At 46.4% G+C, this 16,424-nt stretch overlaps 1 long non-coding RNA gene across 2 annotated transcripts in view; it reads left to right on the top strand.

The window, feature by feature from the left end:
- LOC138986074 (uncharacterized) overlaps window positions 1-16,424 on the top strand; it is a 147,431-nt gene that overhangs the window by 16,747 nt on the left and 114,260 nt on the right. For both annotated transcript variants that reach the window (XR_011462969.1, XR_011462968.1), the window contains exon 3: window positions 114-201. This is a non-coding gene — a long non-coding RNA (uncharacterized lncRNA). The remainder of the gene's footprint in view (window positions 1-113; window positions 202-16,424) is intronic.

Below are 16,424 nucleotides of genomic sequence, written 5' to 3'. Positions count from 1 at the left end.
TGCCTTTGGTAGCAAGCAGATCTCTTCTAAGATGAGCTGGCGACGAAGAACAAAGGGCACAACTTGGTTTCTTTAAAAGACTGTTTATTCTTCATTTATTCTTTATTTTTCAGCAATAAACAAACAAACAAATACACAAAATGAAAACCTGAGGCCAAGGAGCAGGCCCAGCCTGAGCTACCTCACAGATGTCCCGGTGATGTGAGTGCTTCGGGGGCTCCCCGGGAGGGAAGGTATCGGGGGCGGCCTCAGGCGAAGCCTGAGATGAAGTGGTCCAGTTTTGGTGGCTGGTGGGAAATGTTCACTTTCTCAGCTGGGTGTAGTCCGGGCATGATGTCCAAGACCTGGGCCACCAGACCGAGGGGGCAGGGGCAGGGCACGCCACTCTCGGCGTGTTTGCGCGGCTTCCCGCCGCGTCGCGCGCCGACACGTTCTCTCTGGCACCGTGTTTCCCCGGCGCCCTTTCTCCTCCTGGCCTCTCGCTAACGTTAGGCATTGCTTCCCCATCTCTTCCCCACACCTTCTCAGCCCTCAAGTTTTTCTAATATTTAGCAAATGCTTTTTCACATCAGTGAAGTTATCCTGTTTACGCATATATTTTGCCTTGTGGAAATGCCTGTCTACAATTTGAATCCATCATAAGCACTATTTTTTCAGACTACTGATCCAAAGGGGAAACCCAAGAAAACGTGGTGAATAGAAATGGAGGTGAAAGGAGTTGAGGATTTCCCAAAAAACCACTTTCATCCACAGTTTTCTACTAATACCGTATATTTACTTTCCTTTGCATTTGTTCCTCTTCGGACTTACAGATTTTCTGATGCTTCATTTTAAGGAGCTCTTTTACAGTTGGATTTAATTTTTTTTTTTTTGCAAGGGAATTCATGACTGTGGTTCAAAATGATTTTTCCTGGTACATCAAAATATGATCTTTTTAGTTGCTGTTTTTGTTTAAAGCCATGGTAACATAGTTGAATTACTGTTGGGAGTAGCCATTTCACAGAACGTTTAAAAATATTGAGCCAAATCTGTTTGACATAACATTTTACAATACTAGGATTAAATCCTGTTTGACAAATGTTTTAATTGATGAAAAATGAAACTTTAGGAGCAATGTGGAGGAGTTTCTCCTGGTGGCCCTGTGCCTGCTGTTGGGTGCTCTCATGGCCATAAGGAGCTCTGGTCGGCAGGAGGTTACTGGCAACCAGAGCTGCCAATTTGGCCTGTGACTTCTGCAGTTTCCTGAATCTTTCTGTGCCTCTGCCTCTCATGCCTGTTGGACAGGGCAGGAAATGGCTACTCAGGGCAGCATGACTTGAGTGAGCCCTTGCTGAGAGGGCAGAGAGCTTGAGACCCTTCCCCAGCACACAAGTCCCCTGCACAACTAATCAGTCTCCTATTCAGAATTCCTTCGGTGCTCATGCTTTAAGTCCGTAACAAGGTAGTTGTTACTGGACTCAAAGTTATTTTATTTAAAAAATTAACATACAGAAAGTGTGACTTTTGAGGGAGTGTACAATTGTGTGCATTTTAACACATGTATATATTCAACGCAGTCAGGATGCAGAACTGTTCATCACTCCAGAAACTCCTTCAGTTCAGTTCAGTTGCTCAGTCATGTCCGACTCTTTGTGACCCCATGAATCTCAGCACGCCAGGCCTCCCTGTCCATCACCAACTCCCGGAGTTCACTCAGACTCAAGTCCATTGAGTCGGTGATGCCATCCAGCCATCTCATCCTCTGTTGTCCCCTTCTCCTCCTGCCCCCAATCCCTCCCAGCATCAGAGTCTTTTCCAATGAGTCAATTCTTTGCATGAGGTGGCCAAAGTACTGGAGTTTCAACTTTAGCATCATTCCTTCCAAAGAAATCCCAGGGCTGATCTCCTTCAGATCTCCATTTCTGAAGAAACTCCTTGGTGCTGGTCTTTTACAGGCATACCATTCCTTCATCCTTGCTCCTGGCACCCACGAACTGTCCTCTGTCACTGTAATTTTGAGAATGTCATATGAATGGAATCACAGAGTATGTAACCTTTGAGACTAGTTTTGTTTACTCAACATAATACCTTTGAGATTCATCCAGGTTGTTGTGTGTATCAGTAATGTGTGTCTTTTATTGCTAAGTAGTATTCCATTCTGTGGGTGTACTAGAGTTTAGTTATCCATTCAACCATTGAAGGGCATTGGATTATTTCCAGTTGTTAGTGACTCTGAATGGAGCGGCTATAAACATTCATGTATAGGTCTAGTTATGCTTAAGAAGTTCTGTTTTAAGATCGTTCTTTTAAAGAGCTTCCTTCCTGTGTATTATTGCTTCCTGTTGAGATTTTAAAAGATAGCTGTAAATTCTTTGACATTCTTCTCACTGAGAGGTGGTGTCTATGTCCCTTTTTCTTGAATCTGAGTGGGCTGCTATGAACAGTAATACATAGGAGAAGTCAGGCTATGACTGAGGTCTAGGTCTGAGACTAGGGCTGGTCATAAAAAGCCATGCATTCTGCCTTGTTTAACAAGAACAGCCACTCTGGAATTCTCTGTCACCATTTGGGAAGTCCAGATACTCTGAGATAGCTCTGTTGGAGAGGGCAGGTGTGGGAGCTTTGGCTGACCATCCCAGCTGAGCTTTCCTCCATCTATTCCAAGTCGATAGATGTGTGGGTAAAGCCGGCTTGGTCCTGTCAAGAGTCACCTGCCACCTGAACACCATCAAGTGACTGCTGCTATGCCACTGGAGCAGCAGTCCCCAGGAACACTGCCACACTTCTGAGCCAGGAGATCAAGGGGACGATAAAGTGGTTTTTGTTTGTACCCACTAACTTTAGGTTTGTTTGACCCGCAGATGTGAATAACTGGAATGCTGTATAATGAATATTCACGCTTCACAGAAACAAGGCTCGTATCTCTTGACAAACCTAAACCTCTGGACACAGTGCTCATTTTTATATTTTGAAACTCTGATTTCCACACCGTGCTTGGCAAAGTCCCTTATAAACGTTGTGTGATGGTGATGATGAGGAATTGAATTACATTGGCAATTATCTTGGTGGTAAGAAAAGTATCTGTGTGGGTCCTCAGTTGTGTCTGACTCTCTGTGACCCTATGGACTGTAGCCCACCAGGCTCCTCTCTGTCCGTGGGATTTCCCAGGCAAGGATACTGGAGTAGGTTGCCATTTCCTTCTCTCGGGGATCTTCCTGACCCAGGGTCTCCTGTGTCTCTTGCATTGGCAGGCAGATTCTTTACCAGTAAGCACCTGGGAAGCCCAAGAAAATTATCCAGCAGCTGTCAAATGCTATTAAATGTGTTGCTCATGGACTCACCAACTGCAGAATCTGGAAAGGGAGGTAAAGGACCATCCATTTTACCTCCACATCAGGCGAGTGGGCAGTGAGTCACCAGTGGGGACGCTCCCAGTGGGAGCAAGGACTTGGAGCCCAGCGTCTGATTTCTGGCTCCAAGTGATCAATCAAGGCCTCTGTTCACAAATGTGATTAGGTCACATAGAACCACCGGGTGGCTCTGTAAGCCAACAGTGCTTGAGGAGGGGTCTGGCCAGGCAATCAAAGGACCCCAACCCAAACAGTTAATGCAGAAAACAGAAGCATCTCTATTCATTTCAGGTCTGTGGTCTCAGAAGGTGTGTAGGAGCCATTGCTTTGATTAAACACAAGTGTAGGCAAAGCAAAGAGCAGCAAGAGAATAAAGAAGTGGTCTTGGAAAATTAAAAAAAAAAAAAAGTCCCAAATGGGCGAAATTAAAGCAAAACTCACTAGAAGTAATGAGTGACAAACGGACTCTGAAATCTGAGGCAAAGAGTAGAACTTGAGGGATCCTTATAGATCAGAGCAAAAAAAAAAAAGGTGATGGAAATTGTAGGAAAGAAGATGTAAAAGAGAGAAAGTAAAAAGAGTCATGCTTTATTCATGCATTTGTTGAACAAAGATCTGTTGAGGCCCTCCTTTTGCTCTCAGATTTGGGGCAACAAACAAGGAATAAAAACAGGGGAAAAAATTCCTGGCTTGCTTGGAGCTTGTGTTCAGTGAGGGACAGAGTGGGTGGGGGAAAGAAAACAAATGTATAAACAAGTAAAAACTTATCAAATGAGAGAAAGTGATCAATGCCCTGGAAACATGGAGCAGAGAAGCGGGAAAGTAGTGGGGCAATGAGGAGGGAGGGAGCTGGCGATCTTAAATCAAGAGGTCAGGAAAGGCCGACTGCGAAGGCAGCCTGAGCAGAGGTCTGAAGGGTAAGGTATCCAGCCAGGAGCAGACATGGGGGAGCTCGCTCCAAGCAAAGGGGGCAGCCTGTGAAGGTCCCCTGAGACTGGAGCCCGAGACCTTGTGTGGTGGAACTGGGATGAATCCCGGCAGAGGATGTAGGAGGAGTGGGGTGGGGTGGAGGTGTCAGTGATGAGAGACTTCAGGCCACGGTTAAGTATTTGGGTCATTTTTAAGGAGTTTGAGAGAGAAAGGTATTGAAGTATTCTAACAAAGGAGTGGCATGATTTCATTTAAGCTTTAGAAAGATTGTTCTGGCTGTTGTGTTGTAATGAAATTTGGGGAAGGGCGGCTAATGTGAGGGCAGAAGCAGGAGAAGAGGGAAAAGGCAGGCATAACGATTCAGGGGAGGGAGGGTGGCACTCTCTGGTGGTTTGCACGGGCCTGAGAGTGACGGAAGTGGTGAAAAGTGGCCACATTCTGGGTTTACTTTAAAGGCAGGTCCAACAGATAGAACTGGGAAGGAGGTGAAGAGGGCCTTCAAAGATGAATGAGATTTGGGCTAAGCAACTGAAAGAAGTTGCTTTTTACTGAGGAAAAGAAGGTCTAGTGGACGCTGGGTTTTTTTGTGGAGGGTGTGGGGAAGATAATCAGGAGTTTGCTTTTTAAAAAATTGAATTATAACTGAGATACAATATGGTGTTAGTTTCAGGTGTGCAACAGTGTTTGATAGTTTTACACCTTATGAAATGATCGCCATGAGAAGTTTAGTTACCATCTGTCCCCATACAGAGTTTTACAGTATTATTCACTGTATTCCCTCTGCTATACATTACACCCTGAGACTTATTTAGTTCGCAGCTGGAAGTTTGTGCCTCTCGTTCCCCTTTACCTATTTTGCACTCTCCCCCCTTCCCCTCTTACAACCACCTGTTCGTTCTCTGTATCTGTGGGTCTATTTCTGTTTTGTCCTGTTTGTTCATTTGTTTTGTTTTTAGATTCCACATACAAGTGAAATCTGTCTTTCTCTGATTTATTTCACTTAGTGTAATATCTGCCAGGTCCATTCATGTTGTCACAAATGGTAAGATTTCATTCTTTTTTACGGCTGAATAATATTCCAGGAGTTTGCTTTTGGATGTTCCAAACACTTTTTCAACATTTGAGAGAAGCTGTCTGGTACACTATTGGAAATGTAAGAACGGAGCTGAGGTGAGAAGTTCAATGGGAGAGGAGTGTACTTTATGAGTCATTAGTATATAGGTGGTATGTAACCTGGGAGAGTGGATGAGATCCTTCAGAAGCGAGTGCTGGCAGAGACAGCACACAGGCAGAGATGAAGGACTCAAGTGGACGTCTGGGCCGGAGGCACACAGCTTGGGAGGCTTAGAGGGAGTTCCCAGTGGGGCAGGGAGACACTTAGGGGGCCTGAAAAAAAGTGTGCAAGGGGGTGGGGCAATCACCTGTATCAAATACTGCGAACTCTAGTAAGATGAGGCTGGAAAAGTGACCATTACTGACCTTGTCAAGGTGGTTTTGGTCAAATTGTGGGGCAAAAGTTAACTGTGACACAATGTCAAAAGAGAGAAATTGGATTGTGCAGAGTTGGGGAGTGGGGCAGTAGCTGGAGGAAGATGGGGGTTCTGTTTTATTTTTATTGTCATAAAATACACAGAACATGAAGTTTACCATTTTGAGTGTGCAGTTCACTGATGCTGAATACATTCGCACGGTTGTGCACCCATCACCACCATCCTTCTCCAAACTCACCTTCCCAAACTGAAACTCTGTCCCCACTACACAGTAAGCCCCGATTCCAGCGTCCCCACGGCCCCAGGCAACCAGCAGTCTCCTTTCTGTCTCTTTGACTCGCCTGGTACCTCAGATAAGGGGAACTGTACAGCGTTTGTCCTTCTGTAAGCAGATCATCTCACTCAGCATAATGTTCTCAAGGTTCATCCACCTTGCAGCGTATGTCAGAATTTTCTTCCTTTTTCAGGCTGAATAATATTCTATTGTATGAATAGAATTCTGTTGTAAACTATACCATATTTATTTCCCATTCGTCTATAGATAAACACTTGGTTTGCTTGCACTTTTTGTTTATTGTGGATAATGTTGCTATGAACACACATGTCATATTTCCAAATATGTCTTGGAAACCTTGCTTTCAGTTCTTTTTGAAGCAGAACTACTGGATTACAAGATAATTCTATTTTTAATTTTTTGAATCACCACTGTTTTCTACAACAGCTACATCATTAAAATTCCCACCAGCAGTTGCATAAAAATTCCAATTTATCTACTTCCTTCCCAACGCTTATTTTCTGTTTTTAATTTAATTTAATTTTTTGAGATAGCCATTCTAATAGGTGTGATGTGGTAGGGGGTTTCTTCTTAAGACAGATAAATTCTACCATATTTGATTTTACTGTAATAATTTAATAGAGGGGGGAATTAGAGGAGGCTGAGGAGGTTTTCGAGGGTGACTGAATAGACAAGAGTACATTCACCAGATGGAGAATGGTCCATAAGAACTCAGAGGCAGGATTTGTGGCCGAATCGATGGACACATATGCAGATGGGTGGGAAACCTCATCTCATTGCTTCTGTCTTCTCAGGGAAATCAGAAACAAAGTTGCTACTACAGAGTGAGCATTTGAGAAAAGTGCTGGAAGTTGGATGAGAAAGGAGAGGGAATGAGTAGCCATTCAGTTCAGTTCAGTTCAGTCGCTCAGTCATGTCCAACTCTTTGCGACCCCATGAATCGCAGCACGCCAGGCCTCCCTGTCCATCACCAACTCCTGGAGTTCACTGAGACTCACGTCCATTGAGTCAGTGATGCCATCCAGCCATCTCATCCTCTGTCGTCCCCTTCTCCTCCTGCCCCCAATCCCTCAGGAGATCCAAAGCGTGAAAGGTCCAGAGACCTCAGGAAGGTTTATTTTTAAACAGCCCTGAGGACCCACCTCAAGAAGTCTGTGGTCACTAATTTGGAATGCCACCCATCTCTTCCAGTGCCATTCAGCTGCTCAGGGACAGGCAGTGAGTATACAGAGAGTGGGATTAGTGGGTGAAAGTGAAGAACTGATGGAGGGAAGGAGTGTGAGGTCCTTCAGGGCAAATTAAGGAAGTGCTTCAATAGCAAGTCCAGTTTCAAGCTGAGGTGAGGGCAAGAGAGTGTGAGTATAGGACTACTGGAATCAGGGGCACTGTGGGGAGTTGGGGGCAACAGGGGTCTGAGACCCAGGGATGAAAGGGGATGAAAATCTGGGAGGTGAGCATGACCTGGCCAACTTGATTTTCTTGGCTGACTCCTATAAGGAGAAAGAAGTCCCAAGTCACTCCTGCAGCCCCAGTCCAGCCCTGGTCACCGAGCTGTGAGCTCGGGGGAAGAAGAAGCACAGAGGTTTGGAGCCCACGCTTCCCTCTAGTTAATGTTGGCGTGCAAGTTGCGAAGGGGCTTACCCAGTAGCTCAGTGGTAAAGAATCTGCCTGCAATTCAGAAACCTCAGGGGCCGTGTATTCAATCTTTGGGAAGATTCCCTGGAGGAGGGCATGGCAACTCACTCCAGAATTCTTGCATGGAGAATCCCATGGACAGAGGAGCTTGCTGGGCTACAGTCCACAGGTTGCAAATAATCGGACATGACTGAAGCGACTTAGCGTGCACACAGGCTGCGAAGGGTGGGCCTGCCCTTGAGTGGCCCATCTTCCTTTCAGTCTCTGCAGAGAGTGTGCATAATGTGCAATTATTGACTCCTTTCTAGAAAGCCTTTTCAGAGAAGAGAGAACCAAGGCCTGGACCCAAGGCCTTTGCTGTCCCGTGTGGCTCCTGACACACCCACCTGACTGGGCTCTCACCCACTTGCCCTTCTCCACTGCAACTGCCCAGTTAACTCTTTCTCATTGTTCAGGACTCTTTTCAGGGTAAACAGTTTCATCCTGTGGATTGAGGGACATTAGAAATGCGGTGTCCAGATACCTTACAACTTCTGGCCTTTTGAAGAAGAGATAAGTCAATATCCACCAGGAAGCCAAGAGCCACTGGAGAACTGGGATATGTATTTACCTGTGAAAGTCAACCGGAAGGGCTTTTTGCGCTCCTGGTTGCACACGCGGCTGGCTGGGCGGCGCTGTGGGAAGGAGCTGCGCTCTCAGCTCTGTCCGGCAGGGGACGCTGTGGGAGAGCAGTGTGACAAGGCCCCCGTTGCCTTGACCTTGCCCGGGTCTGCGCACACTTCATCCACCTGCCTTGCTTCTCAGTTCAACTTGACACCGCAGGCTCTTTCCAAGAGCAGCAGTTGGGCCCCTCGTGCTCATTTCTGCCAGGAGCTAGTGACAGAATTTGGTGAATGTGTATGGTTGATGGAGGGCAGGATTGCTGCGCAGGGATCACAAGCAAGGCCGTGCCTGACGCCCAGGTGGGAAACTAGTAGAGGCGGACTGGCTTGCTCCCGCTGCACAGCGCGTGGTGGCTGCCAGGTGCTAGGTGGGGATGGCCCCAGAGGAGTTGAGGTTCCCGGTTCTCTAACTGAGTCCTGAGCAGGAGACGCCTCCGCAGCAGGCCGTGCTGCTGTGACCCGTCTGTCTGCTGGGGTCTGTCATCACGTCCCAGGTAGGGAAGTGCAGACAGAGTAACATCTTAACACCCTGCGCTCTCTACTAACCCGCAGTCCTTCAGGCAAAAGCATGGCTGGTAGTCTTGGAGTAGGGAAAGGAATCATTTGTATGATTAAAAATTTTTAAATTTTTTTCCAAATTGTGGTAAAATGTACATGACACAAAATGTACCTTTTAAAAAACTGTTTTAAATTTCAAAATGTACCATTATAAACCACAGTTCCACAGCAGTAAATGCATTTTCATGGTTGTGCAATCATCCCCATCATCCATCTTCACAACTCTTTTCATCCTTCAAAACTGAAACTCAATGCCCATTAAGCAATAACTTCCCATTGGCTCCTCATCCCCACCCCTCAGCCCCTGGCAACCACCATTCTACTTCCCATCTCTATGAATTTGACTGCTCTAGTGCTGTAGACTGAATGCTTGTGTCCTGACAAAAACTCATAATTGAAACCTAATTCCTAATGTGGTGGTATCTGGAGGTGGAACTTTTGGGAGGTGATTAGGTCATGAGGGTGCAGCTCTCATGACTGAGATTTCTAAAAAAGAAACTAGAGAGCTCCCTTGCCCCTTCTGCTATGTGGGAACACAGTGGGAAGAAGGAATTCTGTGAACTAGGAATTGGCCTGACCCCAAATGAGCCAGCATCTTGGACTTCCAGCTTCTAGAACTGTGAGAAATAAGTTTCTGTTCTTTATAAGTCACCTAGTCTGTGGTATTTTTGTTATAGCAGCCTAAATGGACTGAGACATTTAGGTACCTCACATCAGTGGAATCATACCATATTTGTCCTTTCTGTCTGGCTTATTTCCCTTAACATAGTGTCTTCAAGATTCACCCATGTTATATGTTAGAAATTCCTTCCTTTTTAAGGCTGAATAACACTCCATCATACGTATATGCCACATTTCATTTTTCCATTCATTTGTTATTCATTCATCTGTTGATGGACATTTGGATTATTTCTGTCTTTTGGGTATTTTGAATAGAGCTGCTATGCACATGCATGTAAAAATACCTGTTCAAGTCCCTCTTTCAGTTCTTCTGGGTGTATATGCACAAGTGGAATTGCTGGATCCAAGGGTGATTTTACGTTTAATATTTTGAGGAACCAGCATATATTTTCCACAGTGGAAGTTGCATGAGTTTTTGAAAGTGGCATATATTCAACACATTTTGAAGGTAAGATTTTGGACCAGATGATTACTAAAAGTGGGTGAAGAGATGTAGATCCTGGGAAGATGGTCAGACAGTGGCATTCTCCTCTGTCCTTCCTTTTGTCTGCTCCAGGCCCATGCTCCTGGGGCCAGCTTGGCACCCATCTGGAAGCCAGGAAGGGGCCCGGACCCAGTCCTGGGAGCCCGGCATACCCTTCCTGATAGTGTCCACTTACTTTTTTCCCACACTGGGCTCCCTCATTCTCTAAATAGCTCTCACACGAAGTGGAATGTTTTTTGTTTGCACTGGGGTGGGGAGGAATTCTTAGGAGGACACTGAAAAAATGACTTTAGACTAACAGCTCAATAAGAAGGAAGGGATCATGTTCAGCTAGAATTTTGGGGGCATGAGCTCCCAAAGGTCCTGGACTCTGTTTTCCAGGTGAAGGAACAAATATTGCTGCAAGGAGAACGTGGAAGAAGAGATTTCTTCTTCCTGAAGATTGTGTCTACCAATTCTGGAGGAGAATGCCATCAGAATTCTTGTGTTCCCTGGAGCCTGGGGTCCCCTGAGACCACTGCCTGTGCACGGGATATGTCTCGTGTCCTCCCCACATCTTAGACGACCCGACAGCTTTGTTTTCTTCAGTCTACTGAGGCTAACTGGGAAGTTTGTCTATTTAGTATTTGTCTGCTGTGTTGAAACAGAGGTGGGGGTACAAGATTAAGAAACCTTTAAACAAAACTTTAAGGAGAGTTATCTCACCATAACTCGAAACTGAACACTTGGACGCCTGGTAATATAAGTCTTGCCAATTCCCATTACAACACAGATTGCAACATGCCTCTCTTCTCGTAAATGTGTTTTTGAGGTCACTCCAGCTCTACCAGATCCCCCTCTCCCTTGACCTTTTTCCAATAGACAACTATGAATTTGCTTTCCTCTTCTTGCTCACCTGAAGCCAAGGGCTGATCAGGGATACAGGAGAGCTGTACTATTTGTTCAATGACTGGTGTGTGGTCTTTTTGCTCCACTGCACACAGGGTTCTGTCTGGCAACCTTTTCTGTCTTTCAGAATGACTGTTCTACCCATTCTCAGTCTCGTCCATCTCCTCTTTCCACATCTCTCACCTTATGTTAGTGAGGGTTCCTTCAGCTTCTCACCCCCAAACCCACAAACAACCTTCCCCATGGTTCTTGGGTCTTGGAAGCAAAGGCATCGTCCTCTCCTCCAGGGATAACTCCTCCATCCTGAATCTTGAGGCCTCACCACTTTCCTTTAGATACTTTGTTTCTTTTGTATTCATCCCCTTGCTTTCCTGAGTCCTCAGCTTTTCCTTCTTGCATCCTTCCCCACAGATTATGAACATGCACAAGCTCAAAATACCCATAGCAGCCCAAAGGGGAGAAAACACAAACGCTCTTGCTCCGAAGCCTGTGTGAAATTGGTCTTATCTTCTCAGTCGAGCTCCTGGCAAGAAAACCCTGCATATGTCACTCCCTCCCCATCTCTCCTGTCGTGATTCAGTCTTGCTCTGACTTCCCAAGCTCCACAGGAACCAGGACAGCAGCCAGGCCCCAGTTATCACAGTGAGTGGGAGATTTTCAATCCATTCTTTGCCTCTTCTCTTTCCAGAATCTGAAGGTGTGATGCTCCCACTGTTTAACAATCCTGGTGCTGCCAGGCAAAGCAGAAAGGGCATGTGCTTTGCGATAAATTGGAATCACAGCTCGTCCATGTAATAGCTGTGTGACTATGGACTATAGTGTGGCTATAGTCACTTGGGGCTGAGACTCAGTCTTCCCATCTGCAGAATGGGGAAGGCAGCATCAGCACCAGGGTGGATGATGAGGAAGACCTAAAGCTCCCTACTACTGATGCCTGTGCGTGCACGCTCGGTCGCTCCATTGTGTCTGACTCTTTGAGCCTCCACGGACTCTAGTCCACGAGGCTTCTCTGTCCATGGGATTTCTCAGGCAAGTCTCACCCAGAGGCATAACTTTTGGTTCTGGGTCCTCAACCTTCATGCTGGGGCCATGCTTCATGCCTCAGCTGCTTAACCCTTGTTATGGAAGTTCTTTGGAATCCACTCTCCTTTGGTAGGTCCTGTAGTTTTCCCCTTTCTCTATTAATATTGCTTCTTCCTTAGTTTAATTCTTCCAGATCTTGGCCTTTGCATGAGGCATTTCCTCCCTCTGAACCGCCTTTCTCCTTTCACCCATCCAGCAAACCCCCACCTACCTCCCAACCCCTGCTCACGTCCCTTCCTGACTTGCTGGTCACCCCCATGCTTGTTGCCTCCCTTGTCACCTACACATCACACGTCTTTCATGAGTCAGGACCCGAGTAATGGGAGCCAGACCTGGCAGCTCTCCAGTGGCTGTGGTTCCTAGCACATGTGTGGCATTCATAGGGGTTCATGACATGGATTCATCTCTAGGAAAATGTGCCTCTGAGAGTAGTGCATTTACCTCGAGCAACATTCAGTAGAATAAGCATTATCGATAAGATAAAGGCATTCTTTATGGATTTTAACCTGTGATGTTAACCTCTATGATAACCTTATTGGTTGAGGATGAAATGGAAGCACTGTTTTTGATGAGCTTCTGGAATCACCAGAAGGCTGAATAAATGATGCTCATGTCCTGAAGTCCAAGTCTTCCTGCTGGGGGAGAATTCTGTGCACCAAAGGCCCCATGTGGTGGTGTGAATGGTGCACAGTGAATGGCGAAGCTGGGATCTGGGCACTATTCTGTGCTGGGGAAGCAGGTCCTTTCTCACTCACTTTGTATTTAATGCTTTTTCTTTTCTGGGTTTAGTGGTTCTTTGCTGCTGCTAAGTCGCTTCAGTCGTGTCCGACTCTGTGCGACCCCATAGACGGCAGCCCACCAGGCTTCCCCATCCCTGGGATTCTCCAGGCAAGAACACTGGAGTGGGTTGCCATTTCCTTCTCTTCTTTAGCTGAGAATATAAAGGCAATAGGGAGAATTGCAGGCCCTCATTTTCTCTGCTGGTAGAACTTTCCCACCAGGATAAGGGAACTGCTCTTTTTCTCTTTAGAATGATTTCTTGGGGCTACCTAGGCTCTTTCTCTGTTTTTCATTTCTGTAAGTGGCATTGTCTTGGGAGAGCATTGACCTCTCCTCGCACTCACTCAGTCAGTCCAGGAGAAACCTCCATCCTGTTCATTGGCCTCACCTTTGCAGGCCAATGGCTTTAACCGTAACTCGGATGTGCCCCGTCTCACTCAGTTCAGTCTGCTTTGCACATTGCCACAAGAACGTCATTTGGAAGTCTTTACTGACTTTCTTTTGCATATGAAGTAGCATTCATACTTCCAGGTGTGGAGTTGCAGGACCCACCACCATCTGGTTACAAACCACTTCAGTCCCTGTCCCCGAGGAGGCTCTTGCTTTCCCACCCCACTGTATAGGGGCCTCTCATCTTCAAGTCCTACCTCAGAACTCAGTTCCTCTATGAAACAGCTCTGCCCTCCTCAGAAAGGCCTGTTTTAGAATTATTTATGGGTGTGCTTTAGCTCCTCCAGCAGTGGGAAGCCTCAAAGCAGCTGCTGCATCTTATTAATTTTTAATGTCCCCATGGCACCTAGTACAGGCTGAGTGTGTGTGTGCATATGTGTGTGTGCGTGTATATGTGTGTGTAGGCATTGATTCTCTAGGCTCAGTCTTTAAACCGTTGAAGAAAATCAATTCTAACTCACTGTGTTATTCCAGATAAATTGGAAGGCTCTCAACACATTTTTCTACGATGCAGCAATTATTTCCAAAAGAAAAATAGTATCATTCACACTTACTCTTTCCATTTATAATAGGAGGAGGGTTTCCTATGAAGTTTAAAGGTAACTGATTTCAGGAAAGGAACCTATTGTATTGGTAAAATTACATTAAGCTGAGAAAATTTTGTTTCAATTTATTTTGAATTAAACATCTAGAAATAAAGAAGCATAAAAGTTGCATGTTTGTTCTACACTGCGGGGTGGACATATCCTGTGATGTCATCGATCTATTATGGTTTAGTTAAAAACGACACACATCTTTTAGAATGTGTATCTTAGTATGGGTTGTATTCTGAAATAGAAAGAGGGAACTGTCCCCACACAAAGGAATCCCCCAACAGGCCAAGCCGGAGGCTCTGCCTTGCCTGCCTGTGGAGCGCCCGTGCTCCCGCACATGGGCACCCCACCCACCTCTGCGGGCCCCATGGCCGCAGTGTGACCTGGCTGCTGGTGGCCGGGAGGCCCTCACTGCTGTGCCTGTCCAGCCTCGGAGGGGACTGGCTGTTACTCTTTCGGAAAAGCGAGTTGCATTCTATCTCAGACCTCCCAGGGGCCGGCCCCACCCTGAGCCTCTGCTCTTGTGCCTTACTCACGTTGGTTTCTCCTGTCAAAAGAATTTCTCTAATGCCTGAAAATCTCAATTTCACCTCCAGCGCACCTAGCTGCTGCTCTCTGAGAGATTTTAATGTCCATGTGAAATGCGAGGATAAGATTTGAGTTTAACGGAGTCGGTTTTCTTGACGTGACTTTATCTGTGATATCAGCACTTGGCTCAAGCTATCTGCCCTCAGCAGAGCTGCGGCCCTGCTCCCTCCAACGTGGCCACCTCTCTGCTCCTTCTCCATGCTGCCTTCTCCTCCCTGAAGTGGGGAAGGGAGAGCTGGCCACAGAAGACCAGGCTCCTGTCATCCATGTTAGCAAATCTAGACGAAAGAGAGAAACTGTCCCCTGTAGGGCGGGACTCTGGCTGACTGGGCTGGGGCCTGAGCCCACCAGGGCACTGACCTGGCAGAAACTGGTCGTGTGCCCTCAATGGTCCACCCTCAAGGAATACAGGTATCCTTACCAGGAAGAGAGTAGGGCTGTGGGGCAGAGAAGGACAAATGTATGCCATGCCAGCTACGTCCTACAAAGTCTATTTCTCAGAGTCATGGTATTCAACTTTTTCTTTTATTTGTTAATGAATGTTTTCTGTAATCTCTTTTAACAAATTATTTATATTTAATTGGAGGGTAATTTACAATATTGTGTTGGTTCTGCCATACATCAACATGAGTCAGCCACAGATATCCATATGCCCCTCCCTCTTGAACCTGTCTCCCACCTCCCACCCTACCCCCTCTAACTTGTCACAGAGCATCAGATTTGAGGTCTGCATCACACAGCAAATTCCCACCGACTATTTTACGTATGGTAATGTGTATCTATCAGTGCTGCTCTCTCAATTTGTCCCACCGCCTCCTTCCTCCAGTGTGTCTGTTATTCATGTCTGGTCTCCTTTGCTGCCCTGCAGATGCGTTCATCAGTACCATCTTTCTAGATTCCATATATATGTGTTGATATAGAATATTTGTTTTTCTTTTTCTGACTCACTTCACTCTGTATAATAGGTTCTAGGTTCATCCACCTCATTAGGACTGACTCAAATGCATTCCTTTTTATAGCTGAGTAATATTCCATCGTATATATGTACCACCGCTTCTTTATCCATCCATCTGTTGATGGACATCTAGGTTGCTTCCATGTCCTAGTTATTGTAGAACATCGGGATACATGTGTCTTTTTCAATTCTGGTTTCCGCAGGGTATATGCCCGGTAGTGGGATTATTGGGTCATATGGTAGTTTTATTCTGGTTTTTAAAGGAATCTCCATATTGTTCTCCATAGTGGCTGTATCTCTTCAGTTTTTTCAAAGGACGTTTTGTGAAATTATCGACTTTAAAACGGGGGCACTAGAGGCTACAAAACGTCTCATTTGTCCACCTGAATGGGGTTGGGCCACCACAGGCTCGCTCCGGGCACCTGAATGATGAGTGCTTTTCAGGGAAGCTCCTCTGAAAGGGCGCACCTTTTCAGGGGCACCTCTGTGTGCCCCTCCACAGGGACCTGAGGTGCTGTCGTGCACAGGTTGAACCCAAGCATCCTCCAGAGCAGAGTTGGAAAGGACGGGGGACACCACAGGGCTTGGTTTTCTGCGGTGCTCAACCAGTGAGGTACTTTTGTTTCATCATTTCGGGCCAGATGAGTCCATAAAAGCCTCGTTCCGCGCTGCCCCACCCCATGAAGTCCCGTGGGGGATCTGGCCTCCCCCACCCACTGCCATGCAGAGGCCTGCAGGCTCTCACACCCCAGACCGACGGTCGAAGTCGGTCAAAAAGCGCCCAAGTGTTTACTTCCGAGTGTGTACACATCCTGCTTTTGTGCTGTGTCCATGTGTGAAAACTGTGTGCCTTGCATGTCTTTACACGTCAGGGTGTGCTCTGTGTGTGTCTTCGTGGGTCTGCATTTGGGTATGTGCGTCTCTGGTGCTTGTGTGTATTTGAGGGAGGATATGTGAGCTGAGTTGATGCTTATGTTTAGACTGTGTTTGTGGGTGTATCTGAAGAGTTGGAGGAACAACATT

This window comes from Bos mutus, chromosome 28 (genome assembly GCF_027580195.1).
Source record: "Bos mutus isolate GX-2022 chromosome 28, NWIPB_WYAK_1.1, whole genome shotgun sequence".
NCBI lineage: Eukaryota > Metazoa > Chordata > Mammalia > Artiodactyla > Bovidae > Bos > Bos mutus.
Note: the sequence above shows the minus strand (reverse complement) of the source record. Positions and strands in the feature narration are given on the sequence as shown.